Source organism: Lepidochelys kempii, chromosome 1, assembly GCF_965140265.1.
Source record: "Lepidochelys kempii isolate rLepKem1 chromosome 1, rLepKem1.hap2, whole genome shotgun sequence".
NCBI lineage: Eukaryota > Metazoa > Chordata > Testudines > Cheloniidae > Lepidochelys > Lepidochelys kempii.
The window spans coordinates 299,491,761-299,515,193 of NC_133256.1; positions in this window are offsets into that span (position 1 = coordinate 299,491,761).

The following is a 23,433-nucleotide window of genomic DNA, read 5'->3' on the forward strand; positions in this document are numbered from 1 at the left end:
TGGAATTCAGAGTAACAGCCGTGTTAGTCTGTATTCGCAAAAAGAAAAGTACTCCTTTTCTGATTGGAATTGTAGGCTCTAAAGTTTTATATCAGAGTCTGCCAAGCCTATTTATAATCGATGTAATCGAACCTAAATCTAAATGCTCCAAGTGTAGGAATGTTTTAAATCCAGATCCAAATCTGATGGTTTAATAATTAGGTGTAGCTGGGATCGAATAGGAGCTATTGATCAGAGTTACTTTGTCAACAACACTGCATAAAAAAGCGCAGATATTAAATATCTGTTTTATTTTCAATCCATAAAAACAAAAGAGCTTTATAACAAATATTTCACTAGGAGGGTGGTTATATTTTATAAATATAACATAATGTTTCACTAGGAGGGAGGGTGGAATGGGTTACTTTCACTAGGAGGGAGGTGACGGAATCTCCATCCTTAGAGGTTTTTGAGGCCCAGCTTGACAAAGCCCTGGCTGGGATGATTTAATTGGGGATTGGTTCTGCTTTGAGCAGGAGGTTGCACTAGGTGTCCTCCTGAGGTCTCTTCCATCCCTAATCTTCTATGATAAATGAAAATTAATTACACAAATTACTTTGATCTCAGTTTGGTCACAGAAACCCCTAATGCTCTGCTCATGCATTCACTAGAGCTCATCTGTTTGTTTCGGAGCCAAGTAGGATAAACAAAAAGGAGAGCTAGAGAAAACTTTTTTCTTCCCTTTAAAGTTCTAGTCCTCTTAAATGATCTCACCAGATTCCCTCATTGCTAGGCTGTCTCAATCATCCTAAGTATTCTGCAACAAGGATAGAGGTAAATTGTGCCGGATGACAAGAGACAATATTTGACCTAGAGGTATGGTGTAGTGATCTCAGCACAGAACTGGCATTCAGGAGCTCCTAAAGTCTAATCCCAGCTATGATCATTTCTTTGACCTTGGGAAGATCACTTAATCTCTCAGTCTCAGTTTCCCTATCTGTAAAATAGAATTAATAATGTTTACTTACCTACATCACCAGGCTGTTGTGAGGAACAAGTCATGCCCTGAGCCAGCAAATCACTTAAGCACATCTTATTTGTAAATACATTTCTTCAGGGGACCTGAAAGCCATGCATATGCTTTAGTGTTTTGCCAAACTGAGACGTCAGTGTTTTGTAAAAGAATAATATAAATGACAAGTAGTAGAAGTAGCAGTAGTACCCTGAGGGAGGGAAGGCCCCTCCCTTACTCCAGTGAGGGATGTTACACTACTGACCACTATGTGGCCTTCAGACACGCTGTCAGACCTACGTGATGCTGTACATGTTTGTCAAGTGCGTGAGGTACAGAAGCATTTCTGTTGCTGATTGGAAAAAAAATCAGTGTCACACAATTTTTCAAGGATGTTTGTTTTTTATGATTCTCTAACTCTGAAGCACCCCTCTCCCGCCCAATCACCAATCTCTAACGACTAGAGATCAGGCTAAAATACCCTGGGGGGAGAGAGGGAGGCAAACAATCCTACACCTACCTACTGTGGGTTCCTTACACCGTCCTCTGAAGCATCTGGCTGTTGGCCTCACTGAACTAGATGAATGCTGGGTCAGATCCAGTATGGAATTTCCTATATTCCATCACTGTCTCAAATTCCTTCTGTTTATAGAAACATTCAAATTCTTTTAGGGTTTGGTTGCAATTAATATAACTCACCTCTTCTCTGTAGAAGAGCTTTTTTTGCTGACTCACTACATCTCTATGGGTGCAGCAGGATAAGACTACAAAAGAGCCCTATGTTCTTATATAAGGTCCTGGAAGTTAACACCCTGTTGCAAATGTCCTCGACCCCAATAACTTAAGCAGTATCTTGTGAATGCAGCTAATAATCAGGCTTAGGGTGCCATTCAACATATAAGGCCTGATCCAAAGCCCATTGAAGTCCATGTAAAGACACCCATTGAAGTCAATAGCTAAAATGCCATTAATTTCAATGACAGCAAACCCAGGTCTGTAGTAATTACTTAAAGAGACTTAATATTATAGTATCAGAGTTAGCCTGTATCCACAAAAACAATGAGGAGTCTGGTGGCACCTTAAAGACTAACAGATTTATTTGGGCATAAATTTTCGTGGGTAAAATGCATGCATCTGAAGAAGTGATTTTTTTACCCGCGAAAGCTTATGCCCAAATAAATCTGTTAGTCTTTAAGGTGCCACCAGACTCCGTATTGTTTTAATATTATAGAACTCAGGTTCTATAATGCCATCTGTGTTGCAGCTGGCCACTTGCTTCAATGTGCTATATATTGTAACTAATAGGGAGCAGTGAAAAGGGGTTAAATAGATCACTTTGTATGCCCTATTAGGTTGCTCTTAAAGTATCCTTGACCCTTTATCCTGATATACTGTAAATTCCAAGAACAAAATGCCCTAGCATTTGGATCAGATTGGTGCCAAAGATATTTTTTGATTTAATGCCCTGGGATCTGGATCGAATTGGTGCCTTTAAGACCTTGTAGTCCAGTGCCTGAGGATATGTTTTACTCTTATTTCCTGCTGGCTCCTAGGAAGTTTTTAAGTTTTAAATTTTTAAGGTCAGGCTTGACAAAGCCCTGGCTGGGATGATTTAACTGGGAATTGGTCAGAGAAGCTAGCCAGAGATGTCAAGAGTAACAAGAAGGGTTTCTTCAGGTATGTTGGCAACAAGAAGAAAGCCAAGGAATGTGTGGGCCCCTTACTGAATGAGGGAGGCAACCTAGTGACAGAGGATGTGGAAAAAGCTAATGTACTCAATGCTTTTTTTGCCTCTGTTTTCACTAACAAGGTCAGCTCCCAGACTGCTGCGCTGGGCATCACAAAATGCGGAAGAGATGGCCAGCCCTCTGTGGAGATAGAGGCGGTTAGGGACTATTTAGAAAAGCTGGACGTGCACAAGTCCATGGGGCCGGACGAGTTGCATCCGAGAGTGCTGAAGGAATTGGCGGCTGTGATTGCAGAGCCACTGGCCATTATCTTTGAAAACTCGTGGCGAACCGGGGAAGTCCCGGATGACTGGAAAAAGGCTAATGTAGTGCCAATCTTTAAAAAAGGGAAGAAGGAAGATCCTGGGAACTACAGGCCAGTCAGCCTCACCTCAGTCCCTGGAAAAATCATGGAGCAGGTCCTCAAAGAATCAATCCTGAAGCACTTGCATGAGAGGAAAGTGATCAGGAACAGCCAGCATGGATTCACCAAGGGAAGGTCATGCCTGACTAATCTAATCGCCTTTTATGATGAGATTACTGGTTCTGTGGATGAAGGGAAAGCAGTGGATGTATTGTTTCTTGACTTTAGCAAAGCTTTTGACACGGTCTCCCATAGTATTCTTGTCAGCAAGTTAAGGAAGTATGGGCTGGATGAATGCACTATAAGGTGGGTAGAAAGCTGGCTAAATTGTCGGGCTCAACGGGTAGTGATCAATGGCTCCATGTCTAGTTGGCAGCCGGTATCAAGTGGAGTGCCCCAAGGGTCGGTCCTGGGGCCGGTTTTATTCAATATCTTCATAAATGATCTGGAGGATGGTGTGGATTGCACTCTCAGCAAATTTGCGGATGATACTAAACTGGGAGGAGTGGTAGATACGCTGGAGGGGAGGGATAGGATACAGAAGGACCTAGACCAATTGGAAGATTGGGCCAAAAGGAATCTGATGAGGTTCAATAAGGATAAGTGCAGGGTCCTGCACTTAGGACGGAAGAACCCAATGCACAGCTACAGACTAGGGACCGAATGGCTAGGCAGCAGTTCTGCAGAAAAGGACCTAGGGGTGACAGTGGACGAGAAGCTGGATATGAGTCAGCAGTGTGCCCTTGTTGCCAAGAAGGCCAATGGCATTTTGGGATGTATAAGTAGGGGCATAGCGAGCAGATCGAGGGACGTGATCGTTCCCCTCTATTCGACATTGGTGAGGCCTCATCTGGAGTACTGTGTGCAGTTTTGGGCCCCACACTTCAAGAAGGATGTGGATAAATTGGAGAGAGTCCAGCGAAGGGCAACAAAAATGATTAGGGGTCTGGAACACATGAGTTATGAGGAGAGGCTGAGGGAGCTGGGATTGTTTAGCCTGCAGAAGAGAAGAATGAGGGGGGATTTGATAGCTGCTTTCAACTACCTGAAAGGGGGTTCCAAAGAGGATGGCTCTAGACTGTTCTCAATGGTAGCAGATGACAGAACGAGGAGTAATGGTCTCAAGTTGCAGTGGGGGAGGTTTAGATTGGATATTAGGAAAAACTTTTTCACTAAGAGGGTGGTGAAACACTGGAATGCGTTACCTAGGGAGGTGGTAGAATCTCCTTCCTTAGAGGTTTTTAAGGTCAGGCTTGACAAAGCCCTGGCTGGGATGATTTAACTGGGAATTGGTCCTGCTTCGAGCAGGGGGTTGGACTAGATGACCTTCTGGGGTCCCTTCCAACCCTGATATTCTATGATTCTATGATTCTATGGTCCTGCTTCAAGCAGGGGGTTGGACTAGATGACCTCCTGGGGTCCCTTCCAACCCTGATATTCTATGATTCTATGATTCTAAATGTTAATTCCCTCAGGCCTGGACCAAATTGATACCCTGATAGCCTTATGTAATTTACACCGAAATGTTTAATTCACATGCTCCTGGGAGAGGGGTTGGGGTTTCTAAGAAGAGAGGCTTCTAGCTACTATTTGACTGTGGAACTCATTAGCATTGAGGTACCTAAGGTAACAAAGACTTCTTTTCATACACTTAAGTCATTTTAATGGAGAAAGTTCTTTGGATACAGTGTTTCTGTAGTATGTTCTATGGTTCCTTGCAGAACCATTTGAGTTTTATTTACCTGAAGGCAGACTCCAACTTCTGCAACTTTTCCTTCTTTACTTAACACTGTTTCCCTGTTTTCAGTTAGCAGTAATGAGAAGCATGCATATAGCATAAACAATGGATCCCTTGACCAGACTGAGCACTGATCTGAAGTGAATGAATTTTTATCAGATGTCACTGATAGAATATTTAAGAACTAGCGAGACACTTTTCAGTTGATCTTAATTTACCTTTCCCAACACAGACACTATTTCTGATAACATTGTTTACATCCCCTATGAAAAACAGAATTCTGCAGGAACAATACAAAACACTGTAACTCACAGTAGCAACACTTTAGGAGTTTGGCTAATTACTGCAGAACATTACATTTAAAAAAAGGAATTAACAATGTTTAGAAGAAAGTGATAGCAAATACATTTAGACAGTAAAATGTCAGTAAATTGTTGATGAATGTATTCCATTTCCATTGTTTTCCAGTCCATAAGTATGCATCTATCAATTTCTGATGCATGAATAAAAGCAAAAAGAAGGAATCACAGAGATTAACTGTGATTTTTCAAAGCTGCCTATGAAATTTGAATGCTTAGTTTCCATTTAAATTATGGGGATTTGGGCAGCCAAATTCATTAGACAGCTTTTAAATCTCAGCCAATATGAATAGGCACATTGTCATCTGATAATAATGAACAGGATTACTGTGCTCATTATTGCAACAGAAAACACTCAAATCCTTCCACCTCAGAAAAATCCCTCACAAAATTCCTGAGTAAACACGCAACTTGCCATGAAAGTCAATTAATTTAGGCTCGTTCAGACCAAAGTAAATTCCAAAGTTGAGGGCCCCCTACTGAACGCATATTGCCTGATCCACAGACATACTTATAAAGGGACTATTAACTTAAGAATCTCAACTGATCTGAATTACCACTTTACATCACAAAGAAGAAATGTGTCCTCATTCTGATCTTATGACCATTTATCTCAACTGATTTCAATGGAGTTACTCTTGATGCAGTTTGGTGTAAGTTCAGAATCAGGCCTTATAATGTCTGAGACCTTATGTCTCATGTCATTCAGGAGTTTATCATTTATTTACTAAACCATGACCTATTTTCAAGAGGCACTCCAAAATCTTGCAAGAGCACATGTTGATGATAACAGGAAGTGTAAGAGTAATTTTTTTATTAGAGACTGATTAGCTGTTTATACTGAGGACATATACAAGCATGGCCAATGAATCCACTGGTAATTTCACTTTTGTTATATCCGTTATGAAGTTTACAGCCATTAAGCTATATTACCATGCTTTGGGACTTTCCCACTAAATATGGATACCTTTAGTACCACACGCTATTCAGCAATGATCCAATACATCTTTGTGGAGTTTATTGAAATAAAAGAATGCTAAGTACTTCCATAGCAGGAAACTGAATTGATCTGTGTATTCCTTAATATCTGACATACAGACATGCTCAGATACCTGGCTATGTAATTAAAAAATAGCAACTCTACGCCAAGCAATAGCACAAGGACATTTATTGTAGAAGTGCTTTTGAAAGAGAAGACAGCATTTTTTTTTCTGTGAAACCAACATTTAGATACTTAGGAAAAGCCATAACCCCAGCACTTTGTCATTAAAAAGTTATCACCAGAATGATATCTGAGATACTGCAGCTATTTCATGACTTCTCGATGATGTCGGTTGTAACTTGCAACAAACAACTTGCTCAAAAGGGCCCCCATGCAACCAGATCATTAACCACTTGAATACTCCCCTTGGAGTCACTAGGGCTATTCACATGCTTAAAGTTAGGCTCATGCTTGCTGAATCAATACCAAGGCGAAGATTTCCCTTATATACACAAGGAAAATATGGACTTTATTGTATCAAAGTCAAGAATAATAAAAGACCATTTCTGTCCCATTTTTAAAACTCAAAATACAAAGAGTAGCTCAACTTTGTGTCTGCATGCATTGCAGCACATGTGTTCTGAATAATATGGAATAAGGTTCCGCACCTTTTTGTACTTGTCTCACAGAGATGCCTTTCATTCTTAAATCAGCTGGCCAGTCTATCTAAAGTCAGAGCATTACATGTTCTGTTACACTGAGATCACAAAACAAGCATCTAATCCACAGTGAATTCTGCAATCTAACTTTAAAAATGGTAAATTTACATTAAATAAAGCTGGTTTTCAGGATCTAGACAGTGATTTAATATCAGCCAATAATCCACTGATAAGTCAGGATTTTAATGGTTGTAAGAAAGAACAAGTTGTAGACTCAGTTATGGATCCCCAAACCCTGAATCACAGGAGGAAGAGGCATAGAGCCTGATTCTCAGATGTGCTGAACACACACATCTCCAGCTGAAGTCCATGAGAGCTGCAGGTGCTCAGGAACTTTGAAAGTTAGGGCAAAATGCCTCTTGGGGGATGTAGGGAGAAGTGCTATATCTTGGAGAACATGTCGCCAGCATTCCACCCAGCACAGTCAACCCATGAAAAGCTGGGTTGGCGGTTTTGTTTTGCACTGCCATGCAGGAGATTGAAATTGATTCCTCTTTAAGGTCTCTCACTCTCCAGGCTACAGGGAGTTGTTCTATGAATCCCTTGAAAAAAGTCCTGAAACATGATCAAGAAAATCCAGAGGAAAGAAAGGGAAAAAGAAAGAATGTGTAATTTTGGGTCTCGAAGAGATGAAAGAAAATAAGCTGAATAGTTCTGATTTCTTTTAAACAAAAGAAAAACAAATAGTTGTTTGTTTATTGAAGGAACATTAATTCACACCGTGTAGAGTCAAGCACAGGAGTTTACTACGCACAGCACTGGCGGAGTCTCGCTTCGCTTATTAGGCTCAGAGACACTGCAGAAAAATTATTACACTAGATTATATGGGGTGCTCACTGGGCGGAGAGAAGCAACCGGGATGGGTTTTCCCAAGCCCCTGGATGGGTTCTAGCAGCAAGACCAGATAAGCACAATAAGCTAATGGTCTAAAAGATTACATAATGGCTCTGCCCAAGGCTCAAATTAACATATTGCTGAATTACCCCCAAACTATATCTATTAAAGTGTATAGGTTAAATCCTAATTTTTGGGTCCAGGGGAATGAGGTAGCAGCTCTCCCAGTTGACCAACAGGTACATTCCTGGAGATTTAAAGCAAAAAAGCAGCAATTAGTACTTAACCATAACAATTGTTTATAAGTTTACCCTTGCATTTCTGTGGGCTAAGATTGGCATACATCTGTGAGGGGAGGATGTCATAACTCATGTCAGTCATATTAGGCCTCTCCCCGAATTCTGTCTGGGATCTGAGGGGTATTGTACCACTATTTCCTCCCAGCATTAGGGAGTAACTATAAAGTCTTTCTCAGTGCTTCATGTGTCTATAACTCGCCATAAGGATGCCCAATTACACTCAGAGTTATGCTGACTCTGCTTACTGACTAGAAACACACAAGGTTATCTGTTTACCCCAGCTTTCTCTTAGCCATGTATCATTCTCTGTTAGACAGCCCCTGTGGCCCAGGCCAAGCTGTGGACTCTGGGCCGATATGAAAAGTTCTTAGCAGAAACTGTAGTTAAGATCTTACATCCACAGCAAATGGATTTTGGCCCTTCATTTACTGTGGTGCATAACTCTAAATGAAACATAATAACCTCAAAATTCCATAGATAATGTATGTATGTTTACATTCACATACAAAAATAGGTAATATGTTTAGTTTTTTCTCCTCTTGAATCAAGTTAGTTAAGAGCTAAGGAACTCAATTGTTAAGATTCCCCCATAAAATAGACTTTAGTGATACCAAAAACTTTATCACAGAAAGAGAATATTTGTTCCTGAGGGAGGCACCTTCATACTACAGAACAAAAAGACTGCTTGGTTACTTGTATTCCTGGAAATTATAAAGTCAGACTAGAAATTGACACAGATGCAGATATAACAGCTGATCCAGAAACAATATATTAGAAAACTAAGGTTATCTCTCTGAAGAATTCAAGCAGGATAATTTAAAGGTTTTTTTCAGAATGCATTTGAGATGTGTGTGCTGTTCATAGATGCTTTTAAAATGGAGATTTTTAATAAAATAGGAAACGTATGCTTTATAAAAACTATGCCAAGCTTTATCGGTGCACTCTGGCATTGAAATAAGGAACCTGTGTCTCAAGGGTGGAAGTGACTGGCTTACAAGATCAATTATTTTGTTCCAAAAATTCTTCAAGAATTTATGGATAAGAGATGGGGGAATACAATGTTTAAACAGACACCAGATGCCAACCCATATGCCATATTCACTCCTTGAAAGATTCCAAAGCACTTCTCTACAAAATGAGAAAAGTAGAATTTGTCTAGAAGATGTAAAACTGATTTTCTTTAGGAAAAATAAAGGAAAGGATGGTCTTAAGTGGTGTTACTAATATCAATTAATAGTGAGAAATAACTGCATCCATACAAAAATGATGTCTCATTCATACCATTTCTTTTCCAAATGGGATCCTACTTAAGTGTGCTGTCTACAGAATCCATTTATTGATGACTTTCACTGCTCATTATGTCACCTTCTAATTTAAATACCGTGCCTGTTTAACAGACCATGAACCAGAAATCAGTGACAAAGTTCAGTATCACAACTGTATTAGGAAGCCTTAGGAACAAAGTGCAATCCATCCAAAGGCTTGTTCTGTTCCCACTGAATGTGAAAGTTTGAATGGTAACGGAATCCATTCCTGATTTTTAGCATATCAAAATGACTTAGGACAAAATATGATATAGCAAGGTTGTTTTTACTTTCTAGCAGTAAATATTTGAACAATCATGTTATTGACTTGTACATTTGTAGCCGTATACAACACCAGCTCAATCCTTACTTAGACAAAAGTCACACTGACTTCAAATGTTTTGTTTGTGGTGATGAGCCACTGATGTCAGTGGGAGTTTTATCTGAAAAGGACTAAGGGATTAGTTCCTATATTAATAGCATATAGAGAGAGACTTGTATAACAATTTATAATCTGCCCTGGTATTCTGGTTGCAAACCGAATATTTTCATGCCAGTTGGAGCATAGCACACTGAATGACATTTGGAGCATGCAAAATTCCACAGAACGTTTAGAGTGGGTTTTTCAAAAGTGCCTAAGTGACTTAGGAGCACAAATCCTAGAGACAGTCAATGAGACTTGTGCTTCTATGTCCTTCAATAGCTTTTGAAAATTCCACCCTTAATGTAAACTCAGGGTATACAGTGCTTTAACTTGTAAGATCTCATCTGGGTGCCCAACCTGAGACACTTTAAAGGGGCTTGCTTTTCAGCACACGCTAAGACCCAAGCATCTGAAAATCAGGGCCAGTTAAGGTATGTCTAGTTGGACAACCAAAATCACTTTTGAAAACATTGGCAGCATGTAGAGTACTTACACTGCAAGCCCCCCAGTACAGCAGTGTCAACAATGAGGCACTGCTAAGGCAAATAGAGCAAAGACACACCTGAACAGGTATATACCCTACATAGCTCTCTGTTTGACCAAGCAGTGCCTCTCCATCTACACAGATGTTTTTAATAGTGTAGTGTCCCACTGCCTCCCATTGCTGGAGTTTTTCTATACCACAGAGAAAGGCTCCAGCAGCAGGGAACCACTCCTGAAAGGGGCAACTGCCAGAATCTTTCCCTGCTGCAGAGAAAGACTCCTGAAGGCTCTAGCAGGGGGCAAAGACTCTGGCTGCTGAGCCTTTCCCCACCACTTCCCTCTGCCAGAGCTGTCTACTGACATGTGCAGCAACCCATCACAGTATGGACACAGCCTGCTTTGCCCTGTGGCTGGCAGCCACACGTACCCTACATACTGCCACAAGAAGTTTGCAGTGCAGACATACCCATTGTTTCCCTTTGTCTGGCTATATTGAAAGAAGGACATGTGACATTTGATATGCGTTTAATCAGGACTTTATTATTAGATGTCTGGGCCTACCCGGCAGATAAAAGTGTACAGTGTAGGAAACCCCACATTTATTCTATAATTACTCGGGGAACTTGCACCAGCTCCCCCTTTCTTTCCATCCAGGTCCCCCAGCCAATCCATTGCTGGGACCTTACCATCCATCCCCACCTCCCCTTAGGAGGGTTAAGGTGGGCTAATCAGAAACGGGGGTTGGCTCCCTGCTGTACCAATGATAGGAGTCCTCAACCCTCCCTCCTTCCCCCTGTTCATTCCTTTAATGAACACTTCCTTTTTAAGTCCTTTTCCAAGCCATTTAAACGGTCACTGTATACCTTCCCTATGGAGTCCCTGCACTAGTTATCTGCTCTACACTTACATAATGAGTTGCGACATGCTGCTTACTGCCCTTCATGCCATGCATGAACAAAGCCCTTCCTGAACCTGCTGTGAGGAAGGCGAAAAAACCCCAACTGCACCCAAGACAATATGGTGGTAAGGGAAATTCCTTCCTAGCCCCCTAAAAAAGGGGCGGCCAGCACAATGCCCACAGCAGGTCTTGACCAAACCTGGTATTTTACCACATAAAGGGGAGGGAGAGTGGGTGCTGCCTCAGCCTGCTCCGTGTAAAAGGGAGGCTTCAGGCACAGGATTGTCCCTTTTAAGCCCTTCATTCCCAGGGGATGGCTCAGCAAGCACGCTGACCTTTCCTACCTTCTGCAGCAGTTTTTCTTCTCCCCTTCCACCCAGCCATAGAGCACTGTTCCCTTCATTCGGCCAGTCAGCCAAATTCCCCCTGCTTAAAGGTGCAGTGCAGTCATGTGCAGAGTTTATGCTACATAAATGTGATGCAAACCAATTTAGAGCTTAGTCCAAAACTCAGATATTCTGAGGGGTCTGGTTTCTTGCTCCACTAAAATATCCTTAGAAATACACACATGAAAGAACACACAGAACTCTACTCAGATGTTCACTTTATAATCTACTTGAACATGCAAACACATTTTTGTCCAGTCTGAATTAGAGCAAAATTCACATTAATTTTCCTCCTATTACTGTGAAGTTTTCATTGATTAAATGAAATTTCAAAGTTTTCCCCAAATAAAGTTCTGTTGCAAACATTTTCCCGAATGACAGCAGGTTTCTGCTCTGCCAAAATTGAAAACACAGTATTCCCTAAAGCAAAAGACAGTTTTCTCCTGCACTCTGGTTTAGTCAAGTACATAGGTAACACTGTCACTATGCTGTTCTTCAAGACGAGTTCCTTTGATAGATGGTACCCCAATGAGACTGGACAGATTACACAGCAGCTGCACAAGCATGTCTAACTCAGGTTTGGTTGATGAACCATAGGAATCTGCAGAGACTACAAAGAAGGGGTGGATGAAGGATAATGGCTGTGGTCAACTTTATTTTGTGATTTACTATTTTTCATTATAGTTCATATTTCTGAAAGACTAAGCATATTGTAAACTTGCATTTTATGGCTTTGAGGACTGGAGATGAGATTTTGCTCACCTTTAGAATTCATGCAAGCAGCCACTCACACAGACAAAAAATTGAAAGGGCACAGTAAAAAGGCAGGATTAGCTTAGTTTTAGAGACACGTATTGTAGCTTGTGATTTAGTAAAATATATGCAAAGCCAGAAGTATATATTAGATCTAAATATATACTTTTTGCGCCTGTGGTATTAAGCTGAAATGAAATCTATGCCCAGTAGTACAAGACAGGGAAGAGCTATGTCGTTAATATAAATGCCCTTTTGAAATCTGGAAGGGGAAATATGTACACTCAGTTGGTGAAATCGTAGCTTCATTGAAGGCAGTAGCAAAACTCCTGTTGTCTTCAATGGAACTGGGATTTCATTCTGTGTGTGGGTGTATGTGTGCACACATAGAAATTGCTATATTGCAACAGAGCAGTGGTCCAGCTAGTACAGTATCCTTCCCTACTTGTGCCAGAACCAAATGCTTCATAGTCAACCCTTATGAAGTAACCCACCAATAAGGGAAGTTTCTTTCTAGCATCTTTCAGTCAGGGCCCTGAAATTTGAGGGATTATAATCCCTCCCTTTAAAATGCATATCCTGTGTAATGTAATTATGGATGTTGTCACTGTCCATGTCAGTATATAATCCTTTTTCAATCTTATTCAGCTCTCTGCCTCAGTGAGACTTTGGTTATGAATGCCACACATTAATTATGTCTTGTACAAGAAAAGTTCCTATATTATGAACAGAAGTTAGTAGAAGCACCAAGTTTACCTTTCCTGTATTACTCATATTTTGTGTAACTAAATCAAGTCCCTTCTTATTCGTCTTTCTAAACTAAAAATCACAGCCTTTTCAGCTACTCTTCATATGGGAGATTTTCCACATTTTTAAGTGGTTTTGTCACCTGTCTCCAGCTGAATTCTGTGGGAGTCTCCCTTTCAACTGTAGTGGAAGTGGGCTGATGTGGACATAGCAGCAAAATGAGGACAGACACATGCATGGAATTAAGTGGCAGACCACAAGTTTTATTAACCTTTAATACAAAGGAAGGGAGCTACCTATCCATCACCCACACCCTACTATATCAGGCATTTAATTCATTCCAGTGTGGGGTTACAGGGCTTCTTACCATACCACCTGTAATTAGTGCCAGAGTTGCAGGACTCCTTACCACATAATCCATAATGCGGGGTAGACTCTCTTCAACCTATACCCCAGGACTCAGCTCTCTCTGTGTCCAAGCACCATCCCCCCTACAAAGGGGACTGAGGGTGCAGCAGCCCCCAAGGATTGCAAGGTCTCTCCTATCTCTTGAACCCAAGGCCAATCACCAAAATCCCAGGTCTTTTAGCTCTGGGAGCCATTCTTTTTATTCTCTTAACTATTTTGGAAACCAAGTTGCAACAAGTAAACAACTCAACCCTAGTACTTCAGTTTGGTACTAAGTGTGTTCATACTCAACCCACTGTGGCTTGAAGGTACTGTGAGGAAGGCAAAAAACTCCCTGGTCCTCTGCCAATTGTCCCATTGGAGAAAAGATTCCTTCCTGACCCCTTAAACAGGTGATCAACAAGATCTGCAACATCTCTTTGCCCAGGTTCCCATTCCTAGTTCAGATGGGTAGGCTGGGGCTGCTGGAACAGAACCAAAAGAGGGTCCACGTGGCCTCTGTGCTGGGCTAAATCCTGGGAGTTGGGGAATGCTGGCCAATCAGCAACCCTCTCCCTAAGACAGCCAATGGATGCCAGAGGCTCCTACGGGGAGGGGTGACCTATTGTCCCTTGGCAAGTGTCCCCCTCGTTTGCCACTGGGACTGCCCCCCTTTCACTGCCAGCCACATCAAGTGCCCCCACTGATTTATATGGGTAGGTGGCATTCTGAGGGGAAGTTCGATCAGGTCATGAATTTCTTCTTAACCATTCCAATTCTCAATTATTTTACCTGCTTCTTCCTATTGGCTTCGCTAGGGTTGGATTTTTATTTTCTTAAGGATACCTGGAAAATAACTCTTAAACTTTGCTAGTTATCATGCTTGGTGTTTCTTGATTTCCAGACTCACTTTATCTGTAGACTTGTGTATGTTTTCAATGTCTGCATTATGGCAATTAGCTTCCATTTTTATTTCCTCACTTTTTTTTTTATTTTAGGATATTTTTGACCAGTGTCCTCAGGTTTTTTTTAACTCTACCCCTTTCTTAAACTTTTGTCCATTATTGTTGGCCAAAGTTCCCAACAGCAAATGTATTTGTCTCCAAAATATGCATGTAATCTTTGTTTCTATTTTGAATTAAAGGATCAATACACCACAAACTGTAAGTCACTCAGATAATATGGTAATGGGGGCCATGTAAGTGTCTTAGGATATATCTACTTTTGAGCTGGGAAGTAGGATTCCCAGTTCTCATAGACATACCTGAGCTTGCTCTGCTTATGCTAGTGCCTAAAAATAGCAGTGTGTCCACCGCAGCATGGGTGGAGGGTCAGGTTAGCCACTCAAGTCCATACCCAGCGCTTCTGGCAGGATTGTAGGTGGGTGGCTAGCCTGAATGGCTGCCCGTGCTGACATGGACACGCTGCTATTTTTAGGCGCTAGCACAGATACATGTATGTGAGCTGGGAATCACACCTCCCAGTTCAATTGTAGATGTACCCTTAGATTGATATCTATCCTGAGTCCTGCCTACTATGCAATTATAGGATGTATACTGAGTGCCATGGAAATGCCATTCAAGCCTTGAAACTTCTTCCTGGAGGACCTTTTTCCCCAGCAGTTCCCACTGCCTCCCATCCGAAGGGGACACTCTGGCAGCCTGTCACAAGAAAATTACTGCTTCTTGCAACTCCCTCACTCAGACTCATCAGATCGCACGCCCCTCTAGGCCCAGGTGCTCTCTTTTAAACTTAATTGGAGTCAGCTGACGAGTCATAGGTGCATTGGCTCTGCTCCCTCTTAAATGAGCCAATCACCTAGTGACACATTTTTTTTTAAAGAAAAGATAGATATAGTTAGATTAGATATACAAAATAAGAAGAAAGAAATTCTGATTTTGGTTTGTTTGAAATACAGTTTCGCAGGCCAAAAATACAGGATTGTCTTATGAAGCCCTTACCAATGTGATTATTTCCAAATGTTTAATTTTTGAAATATGTTTAAAAGCTGAAGGGAAAAAGCCACAGGGATTCATGCAACAGCCACTCACTGCCAAAGGATTTACTCAGGTCACCACTAACAAAGAGAGGTATGCTGACATAAATGCTGATTTTTGGGAGACCGATCTAGAAGTATCATCTTCCATATATTTATCCCTTAGCTATAGTGTGTTGTAAAGTAATTGTGATGGTTGGGGTTATCTATGTACAACTTCTGAATTATAATTCATTTTATGAATTCTGTGTATAACTCTAACCCACAATGTGTATTAAATCAGCCATTTGTTGATAGAGACCACATCACATATCACACATACTTTCTGGAAATAAGCTGCTGGACAAATGAAAAAGTAGTCAACATAGAATGACTCTGTGCTGGTAGAACAATTAATCTGCTAAAGAAATTGGCTAGACTAAAGGTGACTGGTTTCTCCACCAGGTTGTCTGCAGGGAGTGGGGTTGGAGCAATGGACATTCCCCAGCAGAAAAGGAGTAAAGAAAGAGGGATTCCAGGTGCTGTTAAAAGACACATGCTTTCTGAGCTATCAGGAACCTATTGGCTGCTGGACCTGAAAAAGATAACAAGAGATTGTTCCAGAGAGAGAACCCAAAGGCTGAGCAGGATGAAAGAAGGGTCCTGAGACCAAAAATAACTTGCAAAAACCCAAAGGGCTCTCAGAGTAGTGAAGACACAGGAGGGAGGGGTTTTCAGGAGACTTGGGGCCCAGGGCAGCTGGACTACGAGTCACACTTCTGAGAAGGAGTCTGCACCCTAGAATGCCAGTGTCAGAAACAGCACCTGGACATTGCTCAAACTCAGTGGGCTTAGAAGCATGTGGGATCCAGTGTTTGGATCCAAATGGAGGACCATGATGAGTGACCAGTTCTGTAACAGTAATAATAGGTATTTTGATTCTAGTTACAAGTAGGAACATAAATAGAGCCTTTCTGAGAGGAAATAAAGTACTCTATTCTTATCATCAAAGGTTTGACCTGTTGCAGTGTCAAATTTAGGAAAAACCTAGTTAACTTGCTAAAAACTGCTTGATCTATTTACTCAAGCTATCGTTTCATTTTCTCTTGACCTTGGAGAAGGTTGGAGACTTCTTTAGTTATTTAAATAAGTCAGAAAAATAGTATGTTTCTAATATTTAAATGCATTACAGGGCTCAACCAGAGAACGTGCCTAAATGGGACAACTGAACCCCTTCTTATTATTAATTTCCTATCTGGGTCCTAGAGCCATGATTAAAGACCCATTTTGGACTCCTAACTCAGACAGACTTCTCTTTAAAGCCAGTGGGAGTTTTGCCTGAGAACACTGTGCATAAAACAAGCAGGACCATTTATAGCACTGCATTCTTGGCATGGCTGTGATAAATATAACAGAAGCAATGACTTTGGGGATTGAAATTATGATTTTGTTATCTGCACTTTAAGATAGCTGCCCTGGGAGTGACCTAGATAGATGGACTAGGAATGAGCTAGAGGAATGATCCTGTGCTTTTAAGAGGCAAATCTTTCTACCCAAAAGAAAAGTAGCTGAGATTCATCCCTCCTCTGCCCATAGGAATTCCTGTGTGTGTCTATAGTGGTAACTTTTATGGTCTGTCTGGCACAGTGGGGATGTGGGACTCAAAATAAAGAGTAACAGTGCTCAGTTTTCTTTGTGAGAAGATCATTATATGGAAATGTAGAGCTGTTTTCCTTTACCCATCAGGCCAAACTTCCTCTGGAATAATTTGGCCTGCTGTGCAGCCAAAATGCATGGCTTTGTGGAGCATGTACACCCCAGAAGGCCACATGCCTTTGCTGCTAGAATTGGCTCTAAGGTGGAAAAGAAGCAATTTTCCTTCAGCATGTATTTGTCATGGTAATAGAAAATGGACTGCACTAGGTCAGGGAAGATCTGCCTATAGCTGGTATTTTTGAGACTAACATAAAAACATAAAACATAATAGTCCCCTGATATCCAAAGTACCATAGATACAGTAGTTCACATGCCTAAAGGGCCACTGACAGCCAGGCAGACCTGGGTTTTCAGTGTATATCCATCTCTAATGGTGAGCTGCCATTTCTTTTAATAACACATGTTTTAGTCTAATTTCTACAAGGCATATTTATGGGGAAAGAAACTGAATAGAATAACTTGACCATGCTATCAAAGAGGTGGAACACATAGACAAAAAAGCAAAAATGTTAAACTTAGATAAAAAAAGATGAAAAACTCCTGTACCTATATTCTAATAAAACTTTAGTATCATAAGGTTTTCTTCCTTTGGCACTGTTATTGCCACCAGATTGGAATATATCTTAAGATCATATTAATCAAAACACAGGGTGTCAGGGTTCCCTCCCCACTCTGAATTCTAGGGTACAGACGTGGGGACCTGCATGAAAGACCCCCTAAGCTTATTTCTACCAACTTTGGTTAAAAACTCCCCAAGGCACAAATTCTCCCTTGTACCTTGGATTAGGTAACACTGCCACCACCAAGTGATTTAGAAAAACTCAGGGAAAGGACCACTTGGAGTTCCTATTCCCCTATAATATCCCCCCAAGCCCCTGCACCCCCTTTCCTGGGGAGGCTTGAGAATAAACAAAATGTGCACAGACTAACCTTGGATCCATCAGATTCTAAAATAGAACTTTATTAGAAAGAAAAAAGGTAAAAGAAGCACCTCTGTAAAATTAGAATGGAAGATAATCTTACAGGGCAATCAGATTCAAAAACACAGAGGATTTCCCTCTGGCCAAACTTTAAAGTTACAAAAAGAAAAACCAGAAATACACCTTCCTCTCAGCACAGAGAAAATCACAAGCCAAAATAAAAATAAGCTAATGCATTCCCTTGCTAGTACTTACTAATTCTAATGGAATTGGATTGGTTGCTTCCTTGATCTGTGTCTGGCAGGCACACAGAACAGACAGACCAAAACCTTCCCCTCACCTCACCCCACCCCACAGATTTGAAAGTATCTTGTCCCCTTATTGGTCCTTTTGGTCAGGTGCCAGCCAGGTTACTTGAGCTTCTTAACCCTTTACAGGTAAAAGGATTTTGTGCGTCTGGCTAGGAGGGATTGTATAGTAGTTGGTATACAGGAAGGTTGTTACCCTTCCCTTTATATTTATGACACAGGGAAACTGTGGGTGCCTTTAACCCTAATCCATCTTTCTGACAGCATTTATCACATCTGCCAATCAAATATGTTCTCCAAAAGTCAGAATGCAATGTTGGAGAAGAAAAAAATATAGCAACATAGCAATTATCATGATGCAGGGGGCATTTGCCTCAGCTAACCAGTTTTAATTCATAGTGTATTTTTTATAATAAGGAATTTCTATTAATTAATCTTTGTGGCATTTCATACTTCTTTGTATCAGAAAATCCAGGAAAATTTTTGAAAACAGTCTTACCTATCTCTTTGCATGTTTTTCCTCAGGTCCCATTATTATTCATAGCCACCGTGTATTATATCACTAAGGTACAAAGTGGTATAGTACAAAGGATAAGGGTGTAAATGCTTACCGCTCTCTAAATTCAAATAGAAGTCCTAGATAGCAAATGCCTAGAAAGTTATCAAATGCCTACAATTTATTTAACTAACAAATCTAAGTCAGTATTATCTGATTCAATAGAAGACACCTTATCTTCCATGCACACGAGAGAGGTGGAATTAAAAGAGTCTTCTCATCAGCTCAAAGTCTGTACTGGAATCATCCACAATGGGTGTAAGAGTCAGGGGCTGATTGTTGCTCATAGAATAAAGATATCGATAACCACAATCCTGGCAAAGGAAAGAGATATGTTGATTGATTTTTTCATACCCCCTTGGTATATTACTCTAGACCTTGTATTGTGTATTGTATTGTGTATTGTGTACAGGTATTTGTAAAGTAAGACAAATTTTGACTTTGTTGCACGTTGGGACAAAAATAAAAATTGGTATTTTAGTATTGTTTTGAGTGAACAGATGGGAAAGGATTATTGGTTCTGTAGTAACATAGCATCTATTTGAGTCCTTAGATACTATTTATCTTCACTCTCTCTTTTGTTATGCTATCACCATATATGGAGTTAATATAAAATCCAGTAAGTGTTCCCAAATACATTCCATTTATTTGTTTTAATATACATTTCAAACCCCATCGCCATGAATTTTCTCGTGAAAGCTTTATCTCCAATATGCTGATGATGCCCAAACCTATTATTTCTGTCTCCTCTGATCTCAGTGATATAGCTGAAAATCTCATCCAGTGTCTAGCTGAATTGGAAGCTTGGTTGAGGTTTAGTCAGCTGAATCTTAATCTTGATAATTCAGAAATTATACTGGTAGGTTGGGAGAAGGCACTGGAAAATGTGTCCCTTTGATAGTAGGTGTGTGCCTGACTCCTGTTGTTTCAGTTCACAGTCTGAGGGTCTGTTAGCATCAATAGCCAGGATGACATTTTTTCCATATACTGCTGACTCCAAGGTTGTGACTGTTTCTTCTCAGATGCATATCTTGCAACAGTCATCCATACCTTTTTAACGTCCACATTAGACTATACAACATGCTTCATATGGGGCTACCCCACAGATCCACTGAGAATGAAGTTAGTGCAGAAGGTGGTAGTTCACTCATTTAAGCAGCTTTTGCCACTATGAACAGATTACACCAGTATGCTGGGATCTGCATTTGTTGTTTGGTTTTCAAATGGAGAGTGTAAGGTGTCCTGCATGGCATGGCACATGACTATTTAAGAGACCACTTTTGCTCCTCCTATGATATTGTTGCATGTGCAATCAATGGTGGCTTTCCAGCCGGCGGCCCTCCATTTAAAAATGAGGGGGTTGCCAGAAATGTAGTCTCCATGCAGGTTCCTTGACTTTGGAATTCACTCCCCTTCACCTTTTGGTCCAAACAGTTGACTTTCAGGGCATTCGGAAAAACCCATCTATTTCCCCACACCTTGGGGAGAGGTGTGCTGAAGGATGGTACAATATTGCTGTTAAGGGTGCCCCACTTTTATCCTTAAATGTTTGTTTCCTGATTGGTAATTTCCAGTTTTGGGGGTGTCAGGGATTCCTTCCCCACTCTAAACTCTGGGGTACAGATGTGGGGACCCACATGAAAGACTCCCTAAGCTTATTTCTACCAGCTTAGGTTAAAACTTTCCAAAGAAACAAAATTCTCTGTATCTGGGATTCAGTATGCTACCACCACCAAGTGATTTAACAAAGAATTAGGGAAAGGACCACCTGAAGTTCCTATTCCCTCAAAATATTCCCCCAAGCTTTATACCCCCTTTCCTGGGGAGGCTTGAGAATAATATCCTAACCAATTGGTTACAAAGTGATCACAGACCCAAACACTTGGGTCTTAGAATCATAGAGAAATCAGTCAGGCTCTTAAAAGAAACAGAACTTATTGGAAAGAAAAAAGTAAAAGAAGCACCTCTGTGAAATTAGAATGGAAGATAATCTCACAGGCAGTCAGACTGAAAACATAGAGAATCCCTCTAGGCAAAACCTTAAGTTACAAAAAGACACAAAAACAGGAATACACATTCCCTCCAGCACAGTGAATTTCACAAGCCAAAAAACAAAATAAAATCTAACGCATTTTCTACCTAGATTACTTACTAACTTTATAGGAGTTGAATTGCTTGCTTTCTGGATCTGTCTCCAACAGAGGCATCACACAGATAGACAAAGCCTTTCCTCCTCCCTCCCTCCCAGATTTGAAAGTATCTTGTCCCCTTATTGGTCAGATACCAGCTAGGTTACTTAAGCTTCTTAACCCTTTACAGGTAAGAGGATTTTATAGCACTGTATACAGAAAGGTGGTTACCCTTCCTTTTATATTTATGACAGGGACAAGGATGTGGTATGGGTTTTACTATTTTTATGATTCGCAAAAAGAAAAGAAGTACTTGTGGCACCTTAGAGACTAACCAATTTATTTGAGCATAAGCTTTCGTGAGCTACAGCTCACTTCATCGGATGCATACTATGGAAAGTGTAGAAGATCTTTTTATATACACACAAAGCATGAAAAAATACCTCCTCCCACCCCACTCTCCTGCTGGTAATAGCTTATCTAAAGTGATCACTCTCCTTACAATGTGTATGATAATCAAGTTGGGCCATTTCCAGCACAAATCCAGGTTTTCTCACCCCGCCCCACAACACACACACAAATCCACTCTCTTGCTAGTAATAGCTTATCTAAAGTGACCACTCTCCTTACAATGTGTATGATAATCAAGGTGGGCCATTTCCAGCACAAATCCAGGGTTTAACAAGAACATCTGGGGGGGGTAGGAAAAAACAAGGGGAAATAGGTTACCTTGCATAATAACTTAGCCACTCCCAGTCTCTATTCAAGCCTAAGTTAATTGTATCCAATTTGCAAATGAATTCCAATTCAACAGTTTCTCGCTGGAGTCTGGACTTGAAGTTTTTTGTTGTAATATAGCAATTTCCATGTCTGTAATCACGTGACCAGAGAGATTGACGTGTTCGCCGACTGGTTTATGAATATTATAATTCTTGACATCTGATTTGTGTCAATTTATTCTTTTATGTAGAGACTGTCCAGTTTGACCAATGTACATGGCAGAGGGGCATTGCTGGCACATGATGGCATATATCACATTGGTGGATGTGCAGGTGAACGAGCCTCTGATAGTGTGGCTGATGTTATTAGGCCCTGTGATGGTGTCCCCGAATAGATATGTGGGCACAGTTGGCAACGGACTTTGTTGCAAGGATAGGTTCCTGTGTTAGTGGTTCTGTTGTGTGGTATGTGGTTGCTGGTGAGTATTTGCTTCAGGTTGGGGGGCTGTCTGTAGGCAAGAACTGGCCTGTCTCCCAAGATTTGTGAGAGTGTTGGGTCATCCTTCAGGATAGGTTGTAGATCCTTAATAATGCGTTGGAGGGGTTTTAGTTGGGGGCTGAAGGTGACGGCTAGTGGCGTTCTGTTATTTTCTTTGTTAGGCCTGTCCTGTAGTAGGTGACTTCTGGGAACTCTTCTGGCTCTATCAATCTGTTTCTTCACTTCCACAGGTGGGTATTGTAGTTGTAAGAATGCCTGGAGAAAACCTGGATTTGTGCTGGAAATGGCCCAACCTGATTATCATACACATTGTAAGGAGAGTGATCACTTTAGATAAGCTATTACCAGCAGGAGAGTGGGGTGGGAGGAGGTATTTTTTCATGCTTTGTGTGTATATAAAAAGATCTTCTTCACTTTCCACAGTATGCATCCGATGAAGTGAGCTGTAGCTCATGAAAGCTTATGCTCAAATAAATTGGTTACTCTCTAAGGTGCCACAAGTACTCCTTTTCTTTTTGCGAATACAGACTAACATGGCTGTTACTCTGAAAACTATTTTTATGATTGTGTTTCATCTATTTGTCTAAGACAGGGGTTCTCAAACTTCATTGTAACATGACACCCTTCTGACAACAAAAATTACTACATGACCCTAGGAGGTGGGATCAAACTCGCAGCCCCAGGCGGGAGAGACAAAGCCAAAATATGAGCCCCACTGCCTCAGGCAGGGGGGCCAAAGCTGAAGCCCAACGGCTTCAGCCCAGGCAGGGGCCTGTAACCTGAGCCCTGCTGAGCCCTGCTGAAGCCCTGGGGTTTTGGCTTTGGCCCTGGGCGGTGGGGCTCAGGCTTCAGCCCGAGGCCCCAGCAAGTCTAATGCCAGTCCTGGTGACCCCATTAAAAAGGGCTCACTACCCACTTTGGGGTCCCAATCTACAGTTTGAAAACCACTGATCTAAGGTACCTAGAAATATTTTTTAATTGTGGTTAGGTGTTTACCTGAATCAAAAGGAATATCTTAATTCCATAGATATTGTTTTGCCTTTTTTGAGGGAAGAGCCCTGTCAATAGAGAATGTAACGAGAGGAAGCCCACCACCACCAGTTCCTCCTCCTGCTCCTTGCTTTTTCTTAAGAAAGGGATGACCTGGCTTAGGCGCCTAACTCCAGGAGAGAGTTTACAGCTGTAATCCCAATATAACTCCTTTTGAAGAGCAAGT